At 45.1% G+C, this 22489-nt stretch overlaps 1 protein-coding gene across 6 annotated transcripts in view; it reads right to left on the reverse strand.

Annotated features, from left to right (window-relative positions):
* The window catches only part of Tmcc3 (transmembrane and coiled-coil domain family 3), a 306403-nt gene that overhangs the window by 253860 nt on the left and 30054 nt on the right, over window positions 1-22489 (reverse strand). Inside the window, exon 1 of one of the 6 annotated variants that reach the window (XM_075954040.1) lies at window positions 3386-3438. The exons of 4 other annotated variants lie outside the window; for them this stretch is intronic. The gene's annotated coding sequence lies outside the window, so the exon portion shown is untranslated. Of the gene's footprint in view, window positions 1-3385; window positions 3439-22489 lie in introns of those variants that run through there. One more of the 6 variants, XM_075954047.1, reaches the window with a different exon arrangement.

Below are 22489 nucleotides of genomic sequence, written 5' to 3' on the forward strand. Positions count from 1 at the left end.
ACAAGTCAAGCAATTAACACCTCAAGGCCACCTCTTGAAGAAGCCATAACTCATCTCCTGGAGTCTGAGTGGTCACCTGCCACCCAGACGAAGTTCCCAGATTCTAACTCACACATAGAAGGTCATCCTAGACTGTCCACCTTTCAGTTGGTCAATGCACCGACCACAGAAGCATGAAGAAACACAACAGAGATCCCTGGGTGAGCTGGATGAATAGAGCCATTGAGTTGAGCCAACCCACAGACGTGAGTTAAGCAAAAATGGTTCTTACTTGACGTTCTAAGTTTTGGGGGTGACTTGTTATGCAATGCAACTAAACTCACTCATATAATCCTCCCAGGTAGCTACTATTATTCTTCCTATTTTTGCAAAGGAGACAAATGAGGCTCAGAGGGGGGTTCCTTGCACAACTTGTAAGAAGTTCAAAGACTCAACCCCTTGCAACCAGTGCTTTGAATGTGTACCATGCTTCTTTTTGGCCTACAAAAATACAAGCATTTATGCCAAACGAACAAAAATTAATCATACATAAAAGATCTTATATACATGCAAAAACAAGTGTATATAAGACTACTCACTGAAGCATTAAAGAGTATTTAAAAAAAACAATGCTAATGCTGTATGGCCATGTGAAGACACCCGTAGGCAACTATTTTAAAAAAGCTATAAATACTGAACTTGTAGACAGTAGGAAAAAGCGAGATGCAAGAGAGTATACTTACATGCGTCTATTTGTGTATTAAAAAGGGAAAAAATAACAATATATAACTGTTTGTCTATACATAGATTATTTCTGGAAGGACACAAGTAGTGGACTTTGCATCAGTTACATGGGGAGGGAACCCATTGGTTGGGTACTATAAATAGAAGGGACGGTTTTCATTGTAAACCTTTTTTACAGTATTTGCGTTTATGCCATGCGAATGTATCAGCTATTAAATTTCAGCTGAAAGGGTTGTTATGAAAACGGAGACGGTAGAGGCCTGGAACAAAGAAAGCACTCGCTTGGTAGCAGCACCATTGTGACTCCTTTTCTACGTCTGCTTCTAACGCCTCCCAGCAAACAGAAACTTACAGCAGCCTCTGCTTTCAAACTCCTGGCTTTGCACAGAAAAATAAATAAATAATAAAAGATGTTGGATTCAGAAGTAAACAGCAAAACATTAGCTCCATGGGGAGAGGCTCGTGATGATGAGGCCATGCGTTTGTTTTTTTTTTTACTGGGGCTGGTGACTGACAGGGTGGCATGCACGTGCCAGCTTTATGCCCTGGTCCATTCAGGTTGCTACAACAAAATACCACAGGCTGGCTAGCTTATTAACAGCAGAAAGCAGGCGAATTCCACCATCAAGTTCCCCGATGGGTTCAGAGTTTGCTAAAGGCCTCTTCTCTGGCTCACAGGCTCCTTCTCCCCTCGTCCCCTATGTCCTCACACATCACTGAGGAGGGAGGGCTATCGTCTGGGGCCTTTGGAGTCCTGACATCATTTGTAAGGGCTGTCTTCCTGATCAGTCTCTTCTCAGAGCTCTTACCTCTTAATACCAACATCCTGAGGATTAGAAATCCGACCCGTGTTTAAAGTGAAGAGGCACAGCCATTTAGGCCGCATACTTCCGCTTAGAGAAACCTGGTACTGGGCATCTTCAGAACGTCCCCACTGTACATTCCCAAGCAGCTTCACCTTCATGCAAGAACACAAAATGAAAGCAGTTCTTTTTTTCATCTTAATAGGGCGTCTTCTTTCTCTCCACGGAAACAGAGCTCTGGGCTATCTTGTTCTCCACTGGGCTCTTGGAGCTTAGAACTAAGTCTGTACATAGCAGGTGCTTAGAATGTCTCTCACAATGGGGGAAGGCATAAAATGCAGACGACTGATTTCTAGCCCCAGAGGTTGCTTTAAAGGGAAGTAGAGGCAAAGGATTTGCAATTCTAGACAACACCTATCTCTTTCATCCCAAGACAGGGAGCATGCAATTCACATTTTAATAGACTCCGGCCAACACCCTCCATGTCCAGATCTTGACGCCCCCTCTAAAACACCTTGCTTCAAGCCTGCACCCCGTCCCAGCAGTGTTGTGCCTTAGTTACTCTGGGACCTCTGAATCTGGAGTGCCAGCAAGGAACGCCACTAAGGGCCGGTTGCTCCACACCAATGCCAGGCATGCCAACCTGGCTGAAATCCTGTTTGCCCCAGAAACACCTGAGCAGGCTTGGATCCGCTCCAAAGACGAAGCCAGGTAAGTTTCCATGTCAGCTTCACCCACAGATTTCCAGAGGCAACGGGTACTGGTTGTGTTCGCTCTCTGTGCCCTCCGAATAATCTACTCCCCAACAGGCAGGCAGGCAGGCAGACAGACAGACAGACACACACACACACACACACACACACACACACACACACACACAGCCTGCTTAATTCTAGCACCATTCCAAAAGCAACAACAAACAGTAAAACGAAATAAATAAAATTAAAAAAAAAATCTGAACAGAGTACTCTGAAACATCCCGTCAAGCAGGAGGCAGAAATCACAGAAAGAACCACTCAGATGACAAAACCAATAGGCAACTACATCATACCTTATGATAAATCAACCCCAAACTTCAACACCCCCCCCAAAAAAAAGCATAGGCCATAGGAGCAAAGAGGCTCATTCTGGTTTTTGTTGTTGTTGTTTTTGTGGGGTTTGTGGGGTTTTTTTTGGGGGGGGTGCTTGTTTGTTTTCTTTTTGCATGTTCAGAAAATGCTCACCCGTTCCTTCCTTAGAACCTAACTGATCACCAAGGTTAGGTGGTCCAGGAGAGTGTTGGAGGGTACCTAGCAGGTTTCCCCCTAGACATGCATTGCCTTGAGGCAGCCTCCACCCTAAAGTCAGAATCAAGCGCACACTGGGCAGAATCAAGGCAGGTTAGCTGTGGTTGTCCTGGGATCCTCCCGCTCTCGGGGGGGGGGGGGGGGGCTGCCCACAGGGCGCCCCTGCTGTTGAGCTTTTCCATTTTCATTTTCATCTTTGCAGGAAGAGCTCCAGCGGGCGATGGGCAGGGTGAGCTCAGAGCCCATTACACCTGCTGCCTAGCAGGCTGCAGCTGGGCCCGCTTTAGGAACTTCGCAGAGAGCTGGGCTAAGCCCACCCCTCCCGGTCCCGCACTCGAAGGGTGGGGGGACCACCGGTTCGCGCCCTCCCTGCCGCTAATCCCCTACCGCGACTCGGACTTACTGTTCTCATCCGCCTCCTTTGGGCGGGCGCCGAGGAAGCCCAACCGACGCCGGCAAAGTTTCCTTGGCTCGCGGGGCCACGGGCCCAGACTTCGGGGTCGCGGGCCACAACACCATCTCGCCCCGACCATCCCCACCCTTCCCGCGCTCGCCAAGGGCGAGCATACTCACCCTCCGCACGCTGCTGGCCGGGCGGGGTTCACCGGGACTCCTCGCTCGAGTCCGCCACACGCGTGCGCCGCGGCCACAGCCGGGACCGGGACGGGCGGGGCCCGCCAGGCTGAGGGGTGACAGTGGCGGTGGTGGTTGGGGCTGCGTTTCCCGCGCACACCCGGCTCTTCTTGCATCGGCCCTCGCCTCGGCCTGGAGTTAGTTCTTTTCGGTCTTGGGCGAAGAGGGTCCCCAGTGCTCCCCGGGCGCCCAGCGGGGAGAAAGTTCCAGCTGCGCGCGGGGCGTCTGCGGGTGCTGATTGTGAGAGAGAGAGTGACGAGCGGGGGCAGCGATGCACTACCTCCAAAGTACCCCTGTTTCCCCATCCCACGCCAAAGCCACGCTCCTGGCAGTTCCTATACTAAAGGTTCCCATGTTTGGGGAGTCCTGAGTGTTCATTCGCCTTTAGCGGGGGCTCGAGGAAGCTGAAAGTTGAGCAGGATTAGCTCAGGGCTGGAGGAACAACCACGGAGTGCAGCTTAGAAGGTCTGGTCCCCTCCAGGAGAAGGAGCTCAGTGGAGGGCAGTCCCCACCTCCAAGCCTGCAAACAGGTCTACCTGCCTGCAAAACTGTCTCTAAACACACAGCCTCCCATCTCCACCCGAAATTCTCAAATCACTCCAAGGTCATCCTAAAATGCTAAAATGGGGTGTGGGGTGAACGGGGCGCTGTTCTCCGACCCTGAAAAGACTGCACACCTGTGAACTAGGAAACCATAGGAACCAAGTCTCCCAGACCGAGGGGGCAGGATGGACTTCTGCTTTGACTGCAAGCAAAGTAAAGCAAACAGGGCAGAATTCAAGGCCGTTCAAATTCCATAGCGAACAAACAGGCCTCATTTGCCAAAGGACCCTTTGAAAAGGCTCGCAAAGATGCTTGCGTTCCCAGAGCCTGCCGTGACAGGTAAACAGGGGGGCAGCGGTGAGAACGCAAAGGCTCGTGCTGGGTAAACATCTCTGATGAATGTTTCAGCTTTCACATCGCCTGGATGCCGCATCGTCTGACAATCCCGGCTAATCGCTGCTGTCAAAGAAGTGCCGTTAGAATTTTCTAGCATTGATAGACTGTCAGTAGCACATAGAGACCGTATCACACAGACTAAGTACCCTAATGATCTAATAAATAAAACCGTTTTGTCTGTATCTCTCTCTGGTATTTACCTGCAAAGATAAGGGAGGAATGACTGATGTCTGGCGTGAGAATAAAGAAAGGAAATTAATGAAGCCTGCTACTTCCCTTTTTACTTTATTTTATGATCTGCCTACGGTGGATGTTTTCTCCCCCCCCCCCCTTGATCTGAATTTCATCATATTGTTCTTTGATGTTTGCCTTTGGGGAAATAATAACAATTTTAGTAAGTGTACTTACTTATGAGCCATGTGCTTTATCTGTTATCGCTTGCAATCCACAAAGCCATTAACTATGATTTTATGGCTTTATACTCGGAGAAGGTAGATAATTTACCCCAAGTCACGCAGCCTGCCGATGGCAAAGCCAGGATTTTAACTGAGTCTGCCCACTCACTCCCAGGCAGCACCCCTTCTGCGCGCCACATCGTGCAAAGGGTGCCACAGTGGGAAGGGGTCCGTGGAAGCTTACCGCTCTCATCTCCGTGGCTTGGTTTCTTCATCTATTCTGTTAAAACTTGGACCAAAGTGATGTCCAGAAAGGAGCTTCATGACCGACCTGCTGTGCGAAAGATAATCTCATGATTGGCGTTTCACAGTCATAAAATAGGAATATCATTGGTTTGTATGTCAGCCTACAGCCTCTTTTTTTAAAAAAAAGATTTCAGTTTGCATTTGTGTGCGGTCTTGTGGTACAGTTTAGGGGTGTGAGTCACCGCACTTGGTGGCTGGAAACTGAACTCGGTCCTCTGTAGCAGCAGCAAGCCCTCAGTGAGCCTCTTGTTCCATCGTGTCTTCCTTCAGTGCGACCTACGACACTGGCTCCCTTCCCTTCCTAAACAATGTCCACTGCTTTATCAATGTGATCTCTAATCCAACTCATAGTATTTCTTGCTCAACAAATAGCACCCCTAGTGTGCAGGAGGTAACTATTTTTCACTAAATAATTACTTTGGCAATCTTCAAGCATTCGTTATGTGAATAATTTTTTTAAAATGTTTTAAGTTTGCAAACCAGGTAATGGGTTTCATTATTACATTTTCATACATAAATGTCAGTGAACTTTGTTTTTATTTGCCTTCCTCCCTCAGTACCCTCTCTTATCACCTCTTCTTCCATTTTGCGGGTTCTCTTTCTCCAGGTCAAATAGTTCCCCCCTTTGACTTTTACATCACATGCGTTCCATTACCCCTTACTCCTCCTTCCCCTAAGCCTTGTTCTCCCCCTCAAGTCTCTTTTCTACTTCTGTGATGTACAACACACACACACACACATTCATATCCAGAGTCTCTATGGGAGAGAAAAATGTGTTGTTTATCTTTCTAACTATTTTATTTAGTTTGACATCATTTCTACCTACATCTATTTTCCTGATTTTTTTTCCAGACAGGATCCCAGTGTAGCACTGGCAGGCCTGGGACTCATTACATATACCAGACTGGCCTTGTATTCTGCCTCCCGGTCCTGGGAATGAAGGTACATGCCATGACACCCGCTTTATTTTTCTTTATGGCTAGATAAAATTTCTTGGTATCTATGCTTCCTTCTGCTTGCCCTTTTATGTGTTGATAGGCACATAGGCATGCTCCATTCCTTATCTACTGTGCGTTGTGCAGCAATAGACATGGATGTGCAAGCGTGTCTGCAGTGTGCTGACATGGAGTCCTTACGTGTATGCCCTAGAATGGTGTAGCTAGCTCATATGTGAGTTCTACTTGAATTCTGAGGCACCTCCACACAGACTTCCAACCATCAGTGAAGGGGTTCCTCCTGGTGTCTCCAACACTTGCCATTAGTTTTCCAACGTTGTTCATTCTGACCAGGGTGAAATAGACTCTCAGCGCAATTTAAATTTGTATTTCCCCCATGGCTAATGATTTTGAATGCTTTTTCAAATTTTTATTGCACGGTTGTGTTTCTTCTTTGGAGAAATGTCTCCTGCGTTCTTTAACCTTTGCACTAATTGAATGGTTTTTGATGCTTGATTTTTTTTAAAGTTCTCTATACATCCTAGGTATTAATCTTATGTCTGATGTAGAGTTGACAGAGATTGTCCTCCTCCAGTTCTAATGTTGACACTTTAGTGATGTTTTCTTTGCTGTGCAAAAAATTGTCAATTTCCCGTAATCCTATTCGTAAATTCTTGGAATGGTTTCTGGAGTGACTGGAGTTCTTTGGAATTTTCTTGCCTCTATCTTTATCTTGAAGCATTTCCTGTATGTTCTCCTCTTGGGGTTTCCAGGTCTCAAGCCTCACATTAAAAGTCTTTATTGGCTGCTTTTCTGCTGCTGAGGTGAAACACTGTGGCCAAGGCATTTGATGCAGGAGTTTATTTGGGGGTATGGTTTCAGAGGGTTGGAGCCCACGGTGGTGGAGGGGACGCAGCAGGAGGCAAGGTGCGGTGACTGTTGCAGAAGCTGAGGCAGACAGAGTGAACTGGACGTGGCCGGAATCTTGAAATTCTGCCTTCAGAGGCATACCTCTTCCAACAAGGCCACACCTCTTAAATCACCAACTGGAAACCCATGTTCAAATGGGGCAGCTCTGTCGAGCAACTAAAAGGTCGCTGATCCACTTGAATGAATTGCTTTGTAGACAGAATAGATTAGCCAGTTTTCCCGCCACTGTTGTTGAAGAGGTCATCCTCTGTCCAACAGCTATTTGGACACATTTGTAGAAAACTAGGTGACTGGACCTCTGTGTGTTTATTCCTAGGTCCTCTGTTCCATTGGTGTACATACCTTTTGGCGACAGTACCGTGAGTTTTGCTACTATGGCTCTGTAGTACAGTTTAAGGTCAGGTAGTGGGTCCTGTCTCCAGCATTGCTTTCTGCTCAGAAATGTTCCAGCTAGTCAGAATCTTTTGTGCTTCTCTATGAACTTTTTAATTTTTCCTAGTTCTGTGAAGAATATAATTAGAATTCTAATATGATTGTGTTGCATCGATAGAGTGAAGCATGATTAATAAAAACTCAGAGAGAGAGAAACTGGGGTTCAACCTGAAGATCTAAAAAGCAAAGCAGCCAGCCACTGGCTCTTACCTCAGTCTGAAAATGGCGATCCTGCCATCAGGAATCTCAGAATGAGACTGTGCCTGAGAGCTGTTTCCTCCCATTTTATATTCCTCTCTAGGGTTAGGATTAAAGGCGTGCACCACTGGGATTAAAGGCATGTGCCGCCTTGTTGCTATGGCAACAAGTGTAGCTACTGGGATTAAAGGTGTGTGTTAACATTGCCTGGTAGTAAGGCTGACCAGTGGGGCTGTTTTACCCTCTGATCTTCAGGCAAGCTTTATTTATTAAAATACAAGTGAAATTCCACTACAATAGAGTGTTTGTTTTATTTTGCTTTGGTTTTTCAAGAGAGGGTTTCTCTGTGTAACAGCTCTGACTATCCTGGAACTTGCTTTGTAGACCAAGCTGGCCTCAAACTCATAGAGATCCACGTGCCTCTGGCTCCTGAGTGTTGGCATAAAAACATGCACCAACACTGCCCAGCTGACTATTTTTTATAACAACCATTTTCACAGTGTTGGTTCTGTCAATCATGACTGTGGGCGGGCTTTCCACATACTAGTGTCTTTTCCCTCCTCTCATTCATTGTCTTAAAGGTTTTATGAGATGGTTCTTATTCTGAAAACTTTTACACTTCCTTCAGAAACCACTACAATTATTCAGCTCTACCAAATAAACGTCATTCCATCAGTTACTAACAGAACGCATCTATGGAAATCTTCATGCTTCCACTGTCACCATTAACTAATTTGGAGATCTAATCTCAAAATATTGCATGATTATGCTCTCATGGGTAAATCTAGAATATAGAATATGTTGTAATAGAAGATACATATTCCAGTGTGTGTGTGTGAGAGAGAGTATGTGTATGTGTTAATTAACAAATGACAAATGAGAGGCATTAGGGCAAAACAGAAGACTCTGCAGGATAAAATACACCAGTGGGTGGAAGTGTAAATATGGACAAAGTGAAGTGACGTGTGTGTGTGTGTGTGTGTGTGTGTGTCTGTGTGTCTGTGTGCCTGTGTGTGTAAGAAATGTCAGAATGGAGTCAATTATTCTGTAAAACCAACTGGAAAATAATTATTAAAATAATGAAACCAGATTGAGTCAGCATTTCCTTCATGGAGGCAGTGTGGAGTGGAGGCCTTCGGGTCCTTTGTTTACAGAGTCTTGGATGTTTTTGATGGTAGAGTCACCTCTGTTTCTAACTGTCCCATCCCTGGGACCCTTCGAAATAAATAGTATTTATTTCCTCGAAAAATCATCTAATACTAGAAAACAATATGCTTTAGTAAAAATGGCAATCTTACCAAAAGCAATCTACAGATTCAATGCAATGCCCATCAAAATCCCAGCAAAGTTCTTCACAGACCTTGAAAGAACAATACTCAATTTCATACGGAAAAGCAAAAAATAAAAAATAAAAAAACAGGGATAGCCAAAACAATCCTGTACAATAAAAGAACTTCTGGAGGCATCACAATCTTTTTGAGAAAGATCCGTGCTTAGCTCGAAAAAAAGAGTATGAGATTAGAATCGGATGAGTCAAGAGTAGCCTGCCTACGGAATGAGGAACTGTCTGGGAGGTGACACAGAGACCGGATATCTTCGAAGCTGAGAAAAATGACAGAAGAGTGAACCTGGCTTCTAGGGGCCTAGGGGATATTCACAGGGGGTCATTGTATACAACCCTTCTGCTTTCTTTCCTATAGGATTACAGCCACTCAGAGATACGTCCGCATGTTGCTACGTCATTTCTCTTCCTCTTGCCCTTTCAAAGTGTTTATTCAAGTTTCTCAAGCTACAGTCTGGGACTGACCTTTCTGGGAAGAGGGGGTGCAAGAAGCAAGGGTGGCGTGGCAAAGAGGGAACTGGGATCTGGTGGGATATACATCAGAGAAGTTTGATACTCTAATTTTGATACCACCAAGGTTCTGTGCCAGCGTTCATCCCTCAATGGATATTTTAAAAGGCAAGTTTTACATATGTGCCTCCCAAATACTATCTATATTTTTCTTTCAAAATATTTAATTATTTATTAAGCATACAATGTACTGCTGGCATGGAAGGCACCAGGTCTCATTACAGATGGTTGTGAGCCACCATGTGGTTGCTGGGAATTGAACTCAGGACCTCTGGAAGAGCAGCCAGTGCTCTTACCCTCTGAGCCACCTCTCCAGCACATACTCTGTAATAGCTAATATCGATTGTTAACACCATAAGATCTAGAATTACCTGCGATATAAGCCTAGCCATGCTTGTGTGTGGTGATGTCTTGTTTGTACAAATAAAGCTTGCCTGAAGATCAGAAGGCAGAGATAGCCACTAGTTAACCATAGAGATCTGGAGGTCTGTACAGATAGACAGGAAGTGATATGGCTGGGCAGAGAGAGGAAGTGATAAGGAGGGAGGAAACAGGAACTCTCTGTTTTCAGCTGGGAAGTGCAGAGATAAGATGGCCGTGGTTTTGCACCTTCGTCTCTCTAATCTCTCAGCATTTTCCCCAATATCTGTTTTCGGGCTTTTATTATTAAGACTATAGAACTCATGCTACACTGGTAAGGGAGTCTCTCCATTAGGTTAATTGAGCTTGAAAGCCCCACCTTAAATGTGGGTTGCACCATTCCACGGGCCAGGGTCCTGGGTTAAACACAGAGGAGAAAGCCAGCTGAGTGCTGGCTTTTCCATTCTGCGTTGTGAATGTGGAGACATTGCAACCACCCACCCCAAGCACCATTTATCACAGCTTCTCCACCATGAGGGACGATACCCTCAAGCTGTGAGTCAAGATACACCCTCTCTCCCTTCAAGTGCTTTAGCTGGGGTTTATCATTGCAGTAAAACTTAAAATAACGAATACATACGTCTTTCTAGTCTTTGAAACATGTGTCTTTTGCAATCTGTTTCAAGGCTCTCTCCTGCTGGCTCTGAGCATCTTCAAAGGAGTAATTACACTAATAATTCTTACATCTCCAGGAACTTTTACAAAAGATGTGCTCTCCATACATGGTCAATAAACAAACAAAAGATGTTCAACCCTCATAATAGTTTCTCAATCCGTGGGTTTCTAGCGCTACCTTTATTGACCGCTTGCTCTGCAAACCCCATTGTCAGTTATTTAACCAATCCCTCTCCTGGCCCTTTGTGTTCTTTCTACCCTCTCTGAAATTCTCTCCTGAATGGAAGCAGAGATATGGCCTGGGGCAGAGTAATGTGATTGGGGGAGATTAAACAGTCGGGTGATAGGCAGACAAGTCGGGAGGCGGAACTTAGTCACACAGCATGAAGCTCATGAGGAAACCCAGACAAACTCAGGGTGGTGATGGTGTTCATGCTCGTTACCACATCTGTAAAGTCCCAGTCATGGATTTGTTCTACACGGAGCTAAGCCTGTGACCAGATGTGGGAACACTGTCCAGTGGTGGGAAGTAGAATTTAGCACCATAGCTAGCTCCCAAGTTGTCAATCTGGAACGGTATTTGACGGGGCCATTATTGCCATCATTTATAGTGCCTTTTTAATAAACTAAAGAAGCCTTTACTGAGCATGTGCTCAAGTGAGCTTTGCATACATTAACCATGAATTCTCCTCAGGGGATGGAAAGGCTGCTTGATGTCATCCAAAGTCATATAGACAGCAACGGGAGAGATACGTTCTGCACTTAGGTAGACTGGCTCCGTGACCCCTCACCATAAAAGGCTATTACGGCTCAGTATGGTAAATGCTGACAGAAAAGCAAAAGCCATGGAAAGCTGACGTACGTGAGAGAAGAAGGGGGGGGCGCTCTGGCCAAGCTTCCCAGAGAGGAAAATGCTGAAATTAAATTGGAAAGGGTGACTTGAACCACAGCCCCCATGGCCCCTAGGTCGTCTAGCGCCCTCTGGTGAGGAGAGTTCTGAGATCACACGTAGGCTCCTGCGATTGATCACTTAATAAAGAAGGTAGAGAATGATGAGAGACCAGCAAAGGCCTAAGAAAGAGGAGGTCCTCGTGGAGAAACTTTGCTGGGGAAAGACATCAACACTGCAGAGATAAAAATGGGAGAATTGGCAGCTAAGGACGTGAATGAAAAACTGAAACAACACTAATAGATCTAATCCTTGAATTAAAAATGCCAAATGACAGGGAAGACATGACTGAGATTGAATTAATGGCATGGATGAAAGGCTTTGAGGTAATTATGGCATGTACAAAGGGAAGCCACAGAAGGAGTAGAGCAATTAGGGGGAAGATAATAAGATGTAATAAGAGGAGCAAGAGATAATCAAACGCACGGATAATTGGCATAGAGGATCCAATAAATGTAATAAAATATGCATTCAGGCACATGATACATTTTCTTAAAACAAAAGAACTCAATCTAAAGCGAAAATTTATCTACACACCATGAGAGACGGGCTGTGTAGTTACTTTTCTCTTCGTGACAAAATACCTTATGGAAGCAAATTAAGGGACAAAGCATTTGATTTTGGTCCACAGTTTACTAAAAAAAGAGATACAGTCCATTGTGTTAGGGATGAGGGTAGGAGCCATTGTAGCTGTGGGGCCAGAGGCATCAGGCCCTTGAATCTATAGTTGGGGCCAGGGAGGTGATGCTGATGTTCAGCTCATCTCCCTTGTTGGCACAAACTAGGACCCCCATCCCTTAAGATGGCACCCCCGCATCCCACCTGGATATTCACACATGAGTTCAATCTCTCAGAAATGCCCTCACAGACATGCCCAGAGGTGGGATTCCCAGGGGATTCTAAGCTCCAGGTGAGACGGCAGTGAAGATTAACTTTGAATAAACACAGACTTTGGACAGACATTAAGATTTTGCCTGGCTTTGTTACTGGTTTTAATGGAAAAATTATTACTCTGACATCTGTACAAAGGAAATTCTATGGGGTGGGGGTGGGTAGGAATCGAACCGAGTTTGTCACAAACATGTTCAAATATTCTCTGTGTCAGAGGCCAATGAAACAGCGTCTACAGAGCTTAGAGGAGAAGGAATGGCCCAAAAGTATTACAACTAGCCCTCCGCAGAGGATTTTTAGCATGAAAGAAGAGAAGGTGTAAGACAATCCATGTCGTTCTTGGAAACTAGTATCCAAGCCATCAAAGCCAAGTGATAAAATAAAAAGAGTTCATAAAGGTAAGTTAATAATTTCCCATTGCTATGACAGAATGCCAGAGAGAGTCGACTTACACGATAGAAATCTTGGCTTTGGTTGATGGTTGCAAAGCTTTTGGTCCACAGTTCTTGGTCTTGTTACTTAGGACCTGTGGTAGCCCATACATTGCGCAGAGGGGCATGGTGGAGAGAACTTTATTACGGCCCAGCTATGAACTAGCCCTGCATCTGTGCACTGGGGTCTTGTTTGCTGGATGATTGACCATGAAGTTCTGGCTTAACGAGCATATTAAGTCATGGATGGTAATTAATATGGCATCATCATTGGAAGGTTTATTTAGCTACTCCATATAATGTTCTTCAGTTAACACTAATTTAGTCTCGATTGAGGTCTCCTCCTCTCAGATGACCACGGTTTGTGTCAAGCTGACATAAGGCTCGCCAGCCCTCATTCTTGCACATTCGTGACAGTTTGTCTATTGACAACTGTTGCCAAATAAAATTCTTAAAATACTTGGGAGTCTGTTTTATGCAACATAAAATTCTTGGCTTTTGTTTTCCTTCCTTGAGAATCTTAACTGTGTTAAATGTTACTCTGTTTTCTTCTGGGGTAAAGTGTTGCTTTCAAAAAAAAATCTGAAGTTAATTTAATTGAATATTATTTGCTATTTTTGTTTAGATACTCAAAGGTATTTTTTCTTTTAAAAAATATAAGTTTATATGAGTGTGTCTCATTGTTACCACTTTTAATGGACGTTCAAACTGTGTACTATGTTAGGGTCTTTTTATGTATAATTTCAAACCTTTACTCCTTGTTTCAAGAAAACTTTCTAGAGTTGAATGCCCTGTTCCATTCATTTGGATTTTGCCCTCAGAGATCTCTGTTGCTAGAACGTCAGATCTTCTTTTCCTATCTTTTACCATTTTCTCTTGAATTTTGTATTTCTTTTTTAACGCGATTTTGACTTTAAAAAATTGTGCTCTTCAACATTTTGCTTTCCTTAATAGCTTACCTGCTGTATTAATTTTTAGCATTAACTTGTAAAAATTAGTTTTGTCCCTTTTATTCCTAATTCTACCCTAAATCCTATTACCTCACTTAATTGTTCCCCAATTTGATCAAAATTAATTCTTAATCTGCTGTAAAGATTTGTCACTCATATTAGTTTAATAAAACACTGATTAATCAATAGCCAGGCAGGAAGTAGAGATGGGGCAAACAGACTAAAAGAATTCTGGGAAGAGGAAAGGCAGAGATGTAGTCATCAGCCAGATGCAGAGGAAGCAAGAAGAGACTGACTCACTGAGAAAAGGTACCAAGCCATGTGGCTAAACATAGATAAGTATTATGGATTAAGTCGTAAGAGCTAGTAAATAATAAGCCTGAGCTAATAGGCCAATGAGTTTATAATTAATATAAGCCTCTGTGTGTTTCTTTGGGTCCGAATAGCTGAGGGACCAGGCGGGACAGAAACTTCCATTCATCTTTCATCTACTTTATATTTTACCTACTTTTAAATAGATTAACTCCTGGGGATATATGCTCAAAAGAATGCACCAGCATACAATTAGAATCCTTGCTTAACCACTTTAGGTTGTCTCACAATCGTCAGGTTGTAGAATCATCACAAGTACACACTGACAGAGAACGGAAAAAGAAAAGAGGGGATAGTCTCAGTAGTGGGACAACTATTGTGGAAGGGGTGCTTCTGTCCCTGAGACCGTTCACAAACAAGCTGGGAGCTCTCAAGTTATTCTATGACTTCCACTCACAGACTGCGGTGCGTACACACACACACACACACACATATACACACATACACACACACATACACACACACACACACAGAGAGAGAGAGAGAGAGAGAGAGAGAGAGAGAGAGAGAGAGAGAGAGAGAGACTTTAATGGGGCACTGGAGAGATGGCTCTGTGGTTAAGAATACTTGCTGCTCCTGCAGAGAACCCGATTCAGTTCCCAGCACCCACACCAGACAGTTTACAACCACCTGTAGGTCTCCATGTTCACCTGTACACATGCGGTGCACATACATACACTCACGCGCGCACACACACACACACATAAAATAAAAATATATTCCTTAAAAAATAACGTGAGGAAATAAAGATAAATACTGAGTATTTTCTCTCATGGACTCACACATGAAGGCAAATTTTGAGATGGGAGGACATGCGGGTAGCAAGAGACAATAATGGGAGATAATTTAATTAAAGTACATACTTGTAAAGTAAAAAAAAAGGTTATACTTTCGATCTGTTCTATGGGCATATCTTTGGTGTGATTTCATTGTCTCAACAGAAGCTATTCTGTTAAATTGTTTCCCTTAAAATAACTGTACGACTTGATCTCGATACTTCTTATTCCTTTGTATAAATTTAATCTCTCTGGAATTTCAGAAGGAAGCATCGTCCACGTTAGCTTTCCTAACGTGAGACTTCTTCTGATATCCGTGTGGGGAGCTTTTAGAATAAGGCAGCTTGCTTTCTGAGGTCGCCCTGACCTTCTTTCTTTCTGCCGCTCCCACGTGGCCTTCTCTCCCTTCCCTACCACACACAACCACAGAGCTATTCTTTTGTTAACTGAATATTGTCATTATGGAAGCCCGATTCCTTTGAAAACTTCGTGGAGGCCTTGAGGAAGTCGACTCCAGAACCAGTGACCTTGGTCACCAAAGTCGGCTGCTGACGCCACAGCTTCAACTTCTGGAGGTCTCGTTCCAGTAATGTCTGCTCCAGTGGGCACCCGCACCCAAAGTCTTGGTAACCTGCCTGCATCTGCTTCAGACAGCTTTCCTGACACTACACTTAATTTTCTACAAGGACCAAAAGTGCTCCCTAGTGGCTCAGTGAAGGGCTTGCAATTGACTGATAGGGTGCTGTTCCTAAACCAGGTTTATAATTGGTTCTTACTGGAGGCTTGTGATTGGTCTTTGGGAAACAGCTGCACTGTGATTGGTGAAAATTACAACTCTACACGCATTTGCATGCCACACCCCTTCTGGTTCTACAATGCTGTTGTTCCCAATATTTCTCAAGTCAATCAGGAGACCCTTCCGGGTGTGGTGCCTACTGGTATATCAGGTTCTATTTAAAAGAGCTTCTCCCGAGAGATCTGTTTGTGATCTTTATCATGGGTGGAGTAGGCTGAGCCGAAAACCCCGGAGGAGACGGCTGCCGTGGAAAGCAGAGGCAGCTGTGGTAGGGAAGGATGGCGGCTAAAGGCAAGAGAGGATGAAGAGCTGGAACCGGAAGAAATAGAGACCTGTGCCGAGCCAAACTCGAGAGCCTGGGTCCCTGGAAGGGCTCCAGGGTGCTGTCAAGTCTTAAGGGCCAAGGAGTTCTGAGTCCTAAGCCCCGAGAACTGCCACACTAGCTGTCGTTAGGGACCGACGGCCCTGACATCCGAGGTTTTGGAACTGTAATACTATATGGCACTGACTGTTGCTATTGCTGGTTGGTGCTAAGGGCCAAGGCTTACAGAAGCTGCCAAGCACCAGGCAGCTGGTATTCACCGCCAGAGAAATAAGCCTCTAACCTAAGCTCCCAGAGCTATAAATCTCCAGCTTCTAAAGCCTTAACCATAAGCCTCTAGTTCTCAGAGCTTGGAGCTCTAAGCCTCTGAGTCTGTGAACCCAGTCCATAAGCCTTTGACACTTGAGTCCAGCATTGCCAATGCGGAAGACCCACTTCTTACCCATCGAAATTCTACACAAGGAGGGACAAAAGGACCCTAGGCAGCTGGCTGGTAATAACAGGACTTGACTGTTTCAGTTTCTTGAATTTCTTTTCGATTTTATTCCCCCTACAAATCCCTTCTGCTCATCTGCTTTAAAAGATAGCAAGACTCACAGTTCCTGTACCCAGACTGGCCCCGAAGTTTCCTGGTGAGTACCCATGAACCCCTGCATTCTCAGGGCATTTAGCTGCCTCCCTCGGCATTTTCCCCCAGCCACTGACACTCACGCCACAGGTCTCTGGGGATTGGGGTACCTGCTCCCCTGCTCTGTGGTTGATGTGCTCTTGGGTTTTGGATTAGCATCTGGATGCCCTATCATTTGATTCGGGGGTTCCGAGGCTTCTTTTTAAAACCATACTGCAGGAACTACCTTCCCATTCTACTTTATTTTATATTTTCACAGTGATTGCATTCACCTGGGAGAGGAAAAGAGCAATAATAAATAATAAACTTCTACTGGGGAGGGTGGGCAAATCTGACTGCATTGGACGGCACAGGGTCTGATGGCTTTGATGATTAAACTGCCACCATCCGCTGGTTGTACCAGTGCAACTGCACTGCTATTTATTTAAACACTTCTGTTCCAGCTAGTAACCCGTGCCTGCTCAAAGTCTCCCTACCACCTCCCAAACATCCTTCCCTCTCCCCAGCACACCAAGTGAGAAAGGAACTGAAGAGTTAACACCCACCATACAGGCATTCTTCAGAACCCACCCTACCCTATTCAATGGCTGACCTACTCAATGGTTAGTGCCTCTACTATCTTTTAGATCAATATTTTGAATATTATCTCAGGATAGGACCGTGTGCACACGTGTGTGCGCACACACACTCTCGGTTTGACAATATGTGGGATACAGAGGCACGGGGGCAAGGGTCTGTGCCTTATGAATGAATGGGCAAGAGTGTATGTCTTGTAAATGGATGGACCCATTCCAGATCCTCATCCCTCCTTTGTGTAAGGCATCATTTAGCGTCATTTAGCATCAGAAGCACACGACCTACAAGGCAAAGCCTCGACATCACCTGCTCTGTCCCGGGGACCATTTCCCCTTTGAGAGTTCTGTGTTATCATTTTTTTTTTTGCATTAGAAACTCGAGTAATCCCTGAGCAGAAATAGGTGAGGTTGAGTATAGAACCAGAAGCCGGTCTTGAGCCGCCACTGTAACAAACCCCAGTATCCGTCTCCCGGTTTGGAGCATCAGCTGCCATGAGAGGCCTGGCAGCTCAGTAAAGCACACAGTAAACGCGCCAGATAGGGAACACTCTGTCCTTGTGAGCAATGAATCGGGAGGTCTCCTTAGACACAAAAGCCGGTACCCTAGTCTAGGGAGTGAATCGACCATTTAACAATTAATACTCTCACTGGGTTGACAACTCTTTGTTTGGCCAGGGAGGAAGGATAGATCTAGGATTGAAGCAGCCTGGGAACAGAATGTTTGGCTAAATAATCAGTTTTTCTTCGGAAGATTCTCCACCCCCTCAGGAGAGCAATGCATTTAAAGAGATAGTCGGAGTTTCGTTTGCTGGTTGCTGACAGCAAAAACTTCCTGACGAGAAAAATATCAACAAGGGCAAGTTACTATTAGAACGAGAGAGAGAGAGAGAGAGAGAGAGAGAGAGAGAGAGAGAGAGAGAGAAATTATCTTAACACCCCCATCCCCTCAAAGTCAATAAATATTGGTTGTATATATTGAGCAAATATGTATTAAGAACATACTGCTGGCTGCAGTCCTTACTATTATCAAATGCTTCCCTTTTTTTACCAGGGAAATTCATATGCAGAAACGCTTGGTGAACCTGGGACTGTAGCTCTGGCTGGGATCATCAGCACTCCAAGACATAAACAAATAGCTGGGGGCGTGGGTGAGTGACTGAGGACCTCCTGGCGTGCATGAGACCCTCGATCCAGTCCTCAGCAAGGGCAACAAGCAGAAACCATCAGCCCACAGCTAACCTTGCTTCTGTATTGAGGACAGACAGGCAGTGATTTCCTCTGTTTAACGCCTAGACAGGAAGCGGCCGTATATTTGGAGTGGGACATTATTGTTTATCCCCTCAGGTGGGACTGAGTGAAGGAACACCGTCATAGCAGCTTGATTAGTCTGTAGGAGTTTATGGGAGCTCGGGGAACCCCTTCCCTCAGAACCTGTTTCTTTGAAGACGGAGAATCGGGCCTCATAAATTGTCACCTGACACAGTGAGAATATTAGATCGACAACCGCTGCCATTAGCTTTTAGCAATAAAGTGATTTCCAGCGCAGCAAGGGGATACATCAAAACTCGTGGTGGAAAGGCAGGGGAAAATAAAGAGAGACTTTTCAAGTTATACAGCACTCAGTTACGGTGTGGGTGTAAGTGCCCATGAAAAGATTGACGTCTGAAGGGTTTGGTCCCTAGCTGGCTCCTCTAGTCAGAGAGGTGATTGGACATTGTGGGTTCTACCTTCATCAGTGGGTTAATCGACAGAGAGATTCATAATTTGATTCTATAATTGTAAGGTAATGAAAACTTTCTAGGGTAGGGCCGAGTAAATGGAATACTGCAGCCCTGCCCATAGGGAATTAGATTCTCTCTCCTCTCTCCTCCCCACTTCTCCCTTCTCCTCTTTGATGGCTGGGAGGCCATTCTAGGAGCCATCCCAAGTCTCAGACCATGATAGGATCTTGGAGACCAACTGTCCTTGCCCATCCTGGAATTCTCTCTCTCTCTTTCTAAAACCCTGGCCAACTATCTTGGCTCCTACTCAAGCACATACTAGTCCAAGATTCCAAGCCTCATCCCAAACAAAGACCCATCTCTGGACATTGGGAAGTGTTTTGGTTTTCAGGGGTTTTTTTGGGGGGTGGGGGCAAGGAGCCAGAGCGTGTGTCTCTGTTTCCCCTGCTTGCCGCTCCATCTGTTGGAGTCAGAGGCAACAGACTAACTCTCATCCCTTCAAATGGTGGCCAACAACAAACGATACACAGCCAACCCTGTGGGCTCTTGAGGCAGACTGCAGGGATGGAGTCCCAGCTTTGCTGCTCACTGGTTGGGTGACTGTGGGCAACAGAGTCTTCCTAAGCTTCAGGTTCATGCTTTGCAGACCAGGCCCCTAATACTGTCTATTCTCAAGGACTGAGAATGTGGAAGGGAGCCTGTTCCATGACTCTGGCAGTCAGAATCTCGATACTGATAAACTTGCTGTTCCCCCTGGGAGTCTGCGTCCTCGGACTAAATGTCTTTATTTCTTCCCTTGTTCCAGGACTCCTTACGCCCCTCCTCCACCCAACCCAGTGACCAGGATTCCTGCCTACCTAGATCCCGAAAACTGAGCTTAAGCTCTGGTGTGCTCTGGTCCATAAGGGCCAGAACGAGGCATCCTCTCCTTTCTCTGGTTCTCCATCCATTCGCGGGTTCGTTCACAAATGATGCGCAGCCTTTGTGTGTGTGTTAAGGTAGCCTGAGAGAGGACTGGCCTTTTGAAGGCACATACACATTCACAACTCCTGACTCCTGCAGTTCACACTGCAGTTGCAATGAGCTGAAACGAGGAGCAAATACTGCCCGGAAAAGCCTTGAGGCTTCCTGGTGCAGATGGTCTCTGCTGCAAAGGCTCGGCTCCATTGATGAAGCATGAAGGTAGCCTCAGTAAAACACATCCACATTTAACTCAGAGTAAGGACTGCAATGGGATGGCATTTAGTTGATACAATGTTACCTATATCTCCACTTCCTCTTTCCCGCCCCTTCCTTCTCTCCTTCCTCCTTCATGCCTCTGTCCACCCATCTCTTCCTGCTACTCTCTCTCTTTATCCCTCTTTTGCTTTTGATTATAATATTTAATATTATACTATTATATTTTGACATTCTTTTAGCTGATCATCATTTCCTCTTCTATTTCTGATGGATTATTCCACACCAAGTAACTGTAATCCTGAAATTCCTGGCCCTTGGTGGCCCTTGAGTTTAGAGCTCAGCATTTGAGTCATTTGCCAGGGGAAGGACAGTGCTACCCACTGCCTTTCTGACGTGTGCACCCTGGGCGGGCACTGTGTAAATGCCCTTTCCACATTCAATTTCATATCCCACAACCTTAAGAGGCTGAGAAAAAAATAACTAGAGATGCGCGGAGCCCAGGCACCTCTCCAGGAAGCCACCGTAGCACAGGACAGTGTGTGTCCTTCCGAAGAAGTCACACCTGTCCCTTTTCTTAAAAACCTAAAGAAAAAACAGGCAGAGATTTGACCTCCGCAGTGAACTATAACTGGATCTGAAATTTTAAAAAACCCAGAAAAGAGACAAAACAGTTACATCCAGATCAGTACTGTAAATACTGCTATAAAATGGGGAAACTAAAAACACAATTCATTGATCTTGGGTGCTCATATACAATAACTATGATTTATTTTATTTAAAAAAAAATCAAGTCAGACATGTTGGTGGCATAGATCTGTAATCCCAGAACTAACTGGGAAGGATGAGGCAGGGATATTGGAAATTCAAGGCAAGAAAATTCTGGACTGCATAGTAAGACTCCATTTCAAAACAGAGAGAAATAGAACACAAACTTACTTTCCATTTTGTCAGATCGGGAGGAACATTGGAGGGGAGGCACATTGGAGGAGGTTGATGGGGTCATGAGGGTTGGGGGATGGACAGACAACTATTTCTCTGGGCAAAGGAGCACCAGAGCTGGTCATTGGCAGCTGTGACCTCAGTACCAGAAAGGGAAGGGCAGCAAGGAGCTCACCTCCTCCTGAAGTTCTAGACTAACAGAGGAGAACCCTTCCCCTGAGAGTTCCTCACAGATTACATGAAGGGACCCTGTTGTGGAGTGTGATTTTAAGATGTGCTGCATTTGTTTATTCTGTGGAACATCTGTTTAATGATGCAAAGCTGCGTTGCATTCTTTTTTTTTAAAATATTTATTTATTTATTTAGTATACAATGTTCAGTCTGTATGCCTACAGGCCAGAAGAGGGCGCCAGACCTCATTACAGATGGTTGTGAGCCACCATGTGGTTGCTGGGAATTGAACTCAGGACCTTTGGAAGAGCAAACAATGCTCTTAACCACTGAGCCATCTCTCCAGCCCTGCGTTGCATTCTTTTATGCTGCATCTGTTTAACTCTGTGAAGCTGGGTTACTTAACCTGCCTAAAACACCTGATTGGTCTAATAAAGAGCTGAATGACCAATAGTGAGGCAGGATAAAGGATAGGTGGGGCTGGCAGGCAGAGAGAATAAATAGGAGAAATCTGGGAAGAGATCGAAGAGTAAGAGGAGGAGGAGGAGGACACCAGGGACCAGTCACCCAGCTTCACATCAAGCCATGGAGTAAGAAGTAAAGAAAGGCATATAGAATAGAGAAAGATAAAAGCCCAGAGGCGAAAGGCAAACATGATAATTTAAGATAAGAAAAGCTGCCAAGAAACAAGCCAAGCTAAGGCTGGGCGTTAATAAGAAAGAATAAGCCTCCATGTGATTTATTTGGGAGCTGGGTGGCGGGCCCCGAAAGAGTCAAAGAGTAAAAACAGTATTAACCCTGTAGCTGCTGGCCCATCTTATTACATCTTGGGAAGGAGCGCCCTTCCTCAGATGGTGCGTGATTTCGGTCCTACACTTAAAAAACAAGACAGTCTCTGCTCCCCGAGAACCTGGGATCCAGAAACAAGTTGTGGATTTTTGAAGCCCGCTTAGAGCAAGTGTTAGAACAAGTGTCATATATTTCTGGCGATCATATTCAACCAGGAAATATTGTCTACTGGCATCTCTGTGGAACACAAGTGAACTGTATCCGCTATCAAACTGTGTTCCCGTTCCCTGGATTCATCAGTTGATATACAACCTCTCCCCCCACATAGCTGTACCAAGACAGGACTTTAAGGAGGATTAAAATTAATTGAGTCCCTAAGGATGAAGATGCTAAATAGTCAAGCTGGGGAGGGGGCTATATTTTATCCCGGGCCCACCTCCCCCTTTTCTTCTCCTCCTCCCTACTTTATTTACCCGCCTCATTATTTTTCTATCACCAACAAGATCGTCACGGGATGTACAGACTCCCATGCA

The sequence above is a fragment of the Microtus pennsylvanicus genome, chromosome 20 (assembly GCF_037038515.1).
Source record: "Microtus pennsylvanicus isolate mMicPen1 chromosome 20, mMicPen1.hap1, whole genome shotgun sequence".
In the NCBI taxonomy this organism is placed as follows: domain Eukaryota; kingdom Metazoa; phylum Chordata; class Mammalia; order Rodentia; family Cricetidae; genus Microtus; species Microtus pennsylvanicus.